Here is a 7660-nt window from a genome sequence, read left to right as displayed (position 1 = left end):
TATTCTCTAAGTTGTGAAAAACAAGTTTAAAATCCAAGTATAAAATTCTTTACGAGTTGAATCTTTTTTATGAGAAAATTTTATGAGCAATTTTATTTTGATAATGATTTGGAAATTTAATAAGTGATGGAAAAGCTAAGAAAAGGGTCAAAGTTGAAGTTTGGTTTTAAGTTGAGAGCATAAAAGTCAATTCATATTTTCTTTATTAAAAAAATAGAGAAGAAAAGAAAATATCTCAGCTCTCTTCTTCTCCTTCTCCTTCTCTTTCTCCATTCTTCGAGAAATGCCCCATTGGTCATATTTTTTTTTCTTTTTCTTCCTCTCCTCCAGTAGATGCCACCACAAATCCACCCTTACGTCGTTCGACTCACTAGACGACGACCAACACACTGGCACTTCCATCTCTCCTGCACGCCGGCTACGATGCATACTGGTAAGACGCTCTTGCATCACGCAATGTTCTTTTTCTTGCCGTTGCGAGTCACTTGGCTTGTAGATCTACCAAGCTGAGCCAAGTTTGCTCAAAGTTGCCACGTCACTCCTCACCTACAACTTCTTACGTCGTTAGTTTGTCGGTTTGATGCTCTCCGATGAATTTTATGGGTTTTTCTTAAAAAAATTATAGTACCCATTAAGTTTTAGCTTTAATTTTGCAATACCTATTACATTTCGTTGTTAGATGTGGAGTATTGGGAGATTGTAGCTGCTATTCGTATCCGTTCTTCGTTCAAATTAACCACTTAAAGTAAGATCTTTATGGTTTGGGAATGTCTTTTTGGGTGATTTTGAATACCCATTAAGTTTAGACTAGAGCTTAACATTACCCATTATTTTTCAATGCTAGATTCGAGTTGTAGAAGTGTTTGAGCCGCTGTCTAGCCATTCAAAAGGTCGTAATTAGGCGTTTTGACGCAACTTGGGTAAGATTCCAAGCTTTATGGAGTGGGTCTTGAGTACCCCTTTAATTTTGATGATAATATTGAATAACCCATGACGTTGGATTATAGATTTTGAAGTTTGATAGTAGTTATGGTACTGAACATTGAAGTTTAGATTACTTTGTTAAATTCTTCGAAAGTTTGGAGGAATTTTGTTGAGTTTTCCTAAAGTTCTTGAATGACCATTAAGTTTAAGATTAAAATTGAATTATCCATGATACTGAGTCCTAGAGTTGAATGTTAAGGGTTGAAAATTGACTTTCCATTAACTTTAGAGTTCCCTTGAGTATTACTTCTACAAGCTTTGAAACATGAAATGGTTTTAAGTACTAAATTTGAACTTAGAAAGTTGTTAATGTGCGGTCTAAGCGATTTCAACAAGGTATCAATAAGGTTTTAGGTAAATTTAATGAGTTCTCTCATAGTCCTTAAGTACCCATTTAGTTTTAGCATGAACTTGATATTGCCCACAATGTTTGCACTATAACAATATGGGCTTTTAATTGCTTTGGAGGATAGCCCTTTTACAATGGGCTATTATTAAACAGAAAAAAAAGGGGGGAAAATTGGCCCGCACAAAATAAAAAAAGAAAAAGAGGAAAAAAGGGAGAACTTCTCGTACGTTTGGAGCCGAAAACGAAAGTCGATCGATCTGAAGAAAGACCTACTCGATCGCGATCTCTGTCGTTTGTCTCTCTACAGCCGACGGCAGTTCTCGACGACAGTCGTTCAACCAACGATGGCCGTTCAATCGAAAAACAAAGCAAAAAAATCGAAGACGGTGGTTCTCGACGACGACGACGTCTCTCCCGGTAAGTAACATTCTCTATTTCTCGAATTTCACTATTTCATTGTTAAGATAGTGATAGTGTCGGTGATTTCATTGTTTCTTTAGCTTAATACCCCAATAGAGTGTTGTTTGCGAGTCAAAATCATGTTGTGGACACAAGTTTGGGTTTAGGCTTTTATAAATAACATCTTCTGTTACTTTCCTTTTTTTCTCACTAATCTTAAACACAATAGTTGGATTGCTTGTGGTTTCTATATGTATATATGTATTAAAATGAAAAATAATCAATAGTTGTTGGCATATGAAATCGAACCTAAACAATGAGAGGGGAAAAGTCTGGGTTTCTTTAAATATCTAGATTAAAGATGCAAAGGAGACCACAGAGCAGAAGGGTTCACTGGATTTAATCTATTTAACAGATCATCATTCAATTTTTTTTTTTGATATGTTTAAAAGAGAATGGCAAAAAAACTTTAAATTTTCTATTTTTGTTGGTTTTAACTTGCTATTTGAAACTGGCATTGAGTTTTTTTTTTATCTTTACATTCTACTTTAACTCTAGCACCTGTGAACAAATAGTATAACCTCACAAATCATTGTCAATTGAAAAAAAAAAGAAACAAAAAATACAACATGGGATGAAATGATGGTTGGTTCTTTTAAATCATTGATTTTTGGCTAACACTCTTCTTATCTTTTATCCTTAAATAGAAATAACTTTGCAAAGGTTCAAACACAAGATCTAAGGCACTTGAACCGAAATTGAATACAAATCACTTCTTGTATCACTAATTTATGAGTTTCATGGTAAAGACAGAATCACATAATTGGGATTGGGATTGGGATAGGGACTCAGTTTCTTCATGAGATAGTTACGGGAGCCACACAATTTTCTTCTCTTCTCATCCTCAATAACTCTTTTTTAATATATATATTTTTTATTTCAGTTACTTTTGGACAATTAAAGGGTTGTTTTCTTTGATCAAATATTTACTTTAGAGTCTATTTTTTTAAAATATTTAGTTGTTGTCGTTGTAACCAATTTCTTTAATCTAGATATTGCAAAAGGCCATGTTAGCTTCCATTTGTTTGTTGATCATTATTGCTGCCTGATTTGTTCATTTGAGTTTGTGTGTTATTTCCTATCAAGGAAGTAGCTTATATTCATTCTAGTAGATGTTTATGATAATAGTAGGAATCTGACCATTTACTTTTTTAGAATGGAAAGTGGTTACGTTCTATTTCTACTCTTTTTTGAATAAAGTACCTTTAAGTACAACTTCCTTTGGTCGTATATTAATGTTTTATAGTTGTCGGCAGGTTTTGATGCTTAGAGACTTGAGTCAAGCATGAGTATTTAATCTGGATGTTAAGTCAAGTAGTTAGTTACTCTTTTTTTAACGACTTACTGTTACCCTCTTCTTCTCCTTACTTTTGATCTTTGCTTATTGGTTATGGGAAGAATTTGTTCATTTGAGTTTGTTTACTATTTGCTATCAAGGAAGTACTACTTTATATTCATTCAAGTGTATGTTTATGATAATAGTAGGAGTAGGACCATTTGACTTTCTAGACCTTTATTTGAAAGCATCATCATTGGAGTTGGATTCTTGATTGCACGAAGTTATAAAACCTAGTCTGTAATTGAGTTGCTTGGTAACCTTGTTGCTTCCTAGTTACTGCATTCTGAAATTGGAATGGCATGTGGTTACGTTCTATTTCTGCTCTTTTTGAATAAAGTACCTTTAAGTACAACTTCCTTTGGTGGTATATTAATGTTTTACTTGTCGGTAGGTTTTGATGTTTAGAGACTTGAGTCAAGCATGAGTCTTTAATATGGATGCTTAGTCAAGTAGTTAGTTACTCTTTTTTTAACGACTTATTGTTACCATATTCTTTTCCTTACTTTTAATCTTTGCTTGTTGGTTATGAAGAGAATTTGTTCATTTGAGTTTGTTTACTATTTGCTATCAAGGAAGTAGTTTATATTCATTCAAGTGTATGTTTATGATAATAGTAGGAGTAGGACCATTTGACTTTTTAAACCTTTATTTGTAAGTATCATCATTGGATTCAGATTCTTGATTACACAAAGTCATAAATCCTAGTATGTATTCTGAAATTGGAATAACAAGTGGTTTTCTTCTATTTCTGCTCTTTTTTTGAATAAAGTGCCTTAATTAGTCTTTGCTTATTTGTGAACATTATCTTTGAATATCAATATGTTTGCATCGAGTGCTGCCTCTGTTTCTATCTTTATTTGGTTTTACTGAATTTCAGGTGGAAAATCTTAACATTGCTTTCGATAAAGAATATTGTAATAAAATATTTAATCACCATAATTAGAATCATCTTTTTTTTGTTTTAATATATACATATGTACACACATTTAAGAAGGAGTGCTTTACACACACACAAGATGTGGCAAAGAGATATTGATACATTTTATGTTAAAGTCAATTTCATCATGTTCCAAAGAGATATTGATACATTTGAAGAGTTTTATAGGTTTTAGAAGTGCATCTTTACTGGTCGCATATGCAATTCGAGACAACTCTTAGTGGCAAGTTTTAAAAAGCCAAACCTTTATACATAATGTTTGGAGAAAGAATGTTCAATAAAGGGTGGGTACATCTGAACAGGTACAACAACGTAATAATTTATTAAAAGATCAATAATAAGAAGTAGTTTTCTATTTTTAAATGATGAACATTTACATCTTTTTTTAGAGCCACGGACGAGTATATGAAAGGTGCGTGGGAGTTTGTGGAGAAAGTAAAGAAGGATGCAACCTATGTGGATTTGATTGTGTGCACTTGTAAGGATTGTAGAAACATGAGTCATCAATCATTTGATGTTGTTTATGAGCATTTAGTAATTAAGGAAATGGACCCAACATATAAGATTTGGTACCATCATGGGGAAGAAGTTTGTGTAAGGGAAGAAATTGAGGATGTAGATATGTTTGATGTATTTAACATGTATCAGTCCACATATGAAAGAGAAGAAGTAAATAATGAGTCTGCTTTTCAAGTACTGATAGTGAACTTCATCAAAAAATGAAGAATGCAAAGGCCCCCTTATATCCCAATTGTACAAAGTTCACAAAGATGTCAGCTACTGTTGCCTTATATAAACTTAAAGTTGTGAGTGGTTAGTCTGATAAAAGTTTTAGAGACTTATTGGAATTATTGCAAGATATGCTACCTTGCTCATTATGCTTAATATTGCATTTTATATTTCCTTGTTGGTGTAGAGTATTAATAACAATAATACTCTCCGCATGTGCACCTTGCTAAATTAGGGTGGTACAAGAGAGGTGGTTGCTGAAGGTCGATGGTTCTCAAATGATCCTAAAGTTACTGTTCACCATGTTCCTCTCAGTCCTCATGCTGTTAGAGTTTGGTTGGACTTGCCAAAGAAGTCGGATGCATTTTTATGGAGACCTAACTAAGAGATGACATACATTGAGGATGTTGTTGGAAGCAAAGTAGCATGGCCTCTTGACAAAGTTATTTTAAGTATGTACATTCTTAACTATTAACTTCTAGCTCGCTTTTTCAACTAAAAGTTTTGTGTATAAACTTAGTTTTGTTCATAATTTTTTTGTAGGTTGATGAAAGAACAGTTGTACAAAGCCAAGAATGTCATGACCAAGAATTGTACAAAGCCCTAACCTTTTTGTAACTAATGGATAGTATAGGTTGATCATCGTGCTGGATTAGATGATATATTAGTGACTATCTTTTGTGTGAATACTTAACCATAGAAATATCATTTTGTGCAGGGCATTATAAATCTTTTGAGTTCTATTTTGTGTAGGGCAATACGTAAGGATATTTTTTGTTACTTGATTTTTTATGTATGAGTCATGAACCATAGGATTTGAAATATACTTTCTTCACATAAGTGGGATGATTTTATATTTTGATGTTGAGAATGGAATATTGATATTTAAAAAAGTTTATTATAGATAAACTATGTGAATATCCTACTTCATTAAAGCTTTTATCTAAAGGTATGCTTAAATGTTTAAACTTGTTAAAAACTGCTATTATAAACAATAAATAACAATTGATACTTGCTATAAAAAGTTTTTCATAGCTCTAACCAGCCGCTATCATAAATAATATACATACAAGAAATGCTATTAAAAAGATGTTTTTATAGCCATTATAAAATGCTATCAAAATGCACACTTTTCGTAGCTTTCACAAGACACTATAAAAACGTTTTCATAGCTTCAAGAAAACGCTATCATAAATGATACAAATAGAAAATCGCTATTACAAAGTTGTTTACATAACCTACATAAAACGCTATAAAAATGCATACTTTTTATAGCTTTGGAAAAACGCTATTAAAAATTCAGACTTTTAATAACGTGGACTGACACGACTTTTTGTTAAACGCTATAAAATGTCTATGATAGCATTTTTCGTTAGCTATCGTAGACCTTTTTCTTGTAGTGTTGAATGGAAAACTGGAGACTTTAGAGAACTATGAAACATTGTTCACCGCACTTAAGATCGTTTAGGACAAGTGTGGGTAATCTCTTAAGTTATTGACTTGTTAGTTTGACGTTGAGTTTGTTAAATGATCTAAATCTCTTACATTATTGATATTGCGACTGAGAGCATATTAATATAAAAGACCCATTAAGTTTACACTAAGTTTGGATGCTCATCTTGTTAAGAGTTTGATGTGAAGTTTAAGGTCCAAGGGTGGAATGTTTAGCCTAAACTAAAGCATGTAGGGGAAAGTTCAATTTAAGACTTGGAAGAGATAAATTGAAGTCTTCGAAACATTAAATAGTATGTGTTGACCTTATGGCGTGTTTTGGAAATAGTTGTGACGTCTTGATATGTGAAGATAATGATGTGACCTTGATCGTTGTTTCAGGCCAAATTGAAGCGGGAAAAGCGTATAATCCTAGAGGATCGAGTTATTGACTGTGAGTGGCTTATTTTCAAATATTTTCATTATAAATCTAGTATGATTGTTTCTAGTATGAAAATTTAGAATATGATTGCTTTATGAATTATGTGTTAGAAAGGTTTTCAAATATGATTTTCAGTTTTCTATGAACTCTAGTATTTCGGAACTGTGGTTGAACCCAAACTTATTAAGCAAGTTTTAGATGACAACTGGTTTCTAAACATTCGTTGAATTATAACTAGACTTGAAGGAGTTCTAAAAGTATGTATTGATGGCTAAGGATCGAAAATAATTTGAAAACGTATTTCTAACCATGTTTTGTTTTTAAACTTCAAATATGTGATTTTTATGAATGTTGGTGATTACCCTTAAGGCTACGTGAATGTGTTTCCGTAACGTCACTTATGGTTGTCCGGGGATTCCGAGACTGAAAGAGACCGTGACCAGAGATCTGAAACCTAAACTTAGGTTAGGATTTGGATGGAGAATTGTGATATGGTTTCGAGCCTAGCTTAACCCATGGTGAGTGGCTCTATGTGCACAATTAAATGATTAATTTAGCTATTGATCAATTATAATATGAATTTAAACTCATGCTCATAACCCTTAAATTAAACTATTGCTGTATGTGCACAAAACTTTTTTATTAACAATCCTCCACTTGAAATTTTTTTACTACTAGTCCCTCACTTGAAAATTTTTAAAACACTACTACAAATTTGGTCTTCTTTGATGTGCAAAGCACGTCAAAAAATGTCTACCATGATGGTCTTTGCCCATCAAGTAGGCAGACACCAAAAAATCCCAACCATAAAAAAAACTAGGTTAAAACATGTCATCTAAAACTCATTTTTTATGGTATTAGCCATCAAGAAAGGAGACTTTGATGTTTTTTGCCCATCAAGGAAACTACAAAGCCTATCAAGAATTTTCTTGGATGGCCAAGACATGTCATCAAAAACTTTTTCTTGATGGGGTAATACCATCAAGACAA

The 7660-nt window shown here is 32.7% G+C and overlaps 1 long non-coding RNA gene across 15 annotated transcripts; it reads left to right on the top strand.

Annotated features, from left to right (window-relative positions):
- Positions 1-205: 205 nt before the first annotated feature.
- LOC103487524 (uncharacterized) lies at positions 206-5637 on the top strand. 15 transcript variants are annotated; one of them, XR_007822390.1, is made up of 6 exons: positions 207-563; positions 680-1750; positions 3049-4352; positions 4458-4881; positions 4985-5249; positions 5341-5637. It is a non-coding gene; the product is annotated as an uncharacterized LOC103487524 (long non-coding RNA). The 15 variants fall into 15 exon arrangements; XR_007822385.1 differs by having other exon boundaries at positions 3049-4370; XR_007822384.1 differs by having other exon boundaries at positions 209-433; positions 680-745; positions 845-1750; positions 4237-4881.
- Positions 5638-7660: the final 2023 nt, after the last annotated feature.

The sequence above is a fragment of the Cucumis melo genome, chromosome 7 (assembly GCF_025177605.1).
Source record: "Cucumis melo cultivar AY chromosome 7, USDA_Cmelo_AY_1.0, whole genome shotgun sequence".
NCBI classification, from domain to species: domain Eukaryota; kingdom Viridiplantae; phylum Streptophyta; class Magnoliopsida; order Cucurbitales; family Cucurbitaceae; genus Cucumis; species Cucumis melo.
Note: the sequence above shows the minus strand (reverse complement) of the source record. Positions and strands in the feature narration are given on the sequence as shown.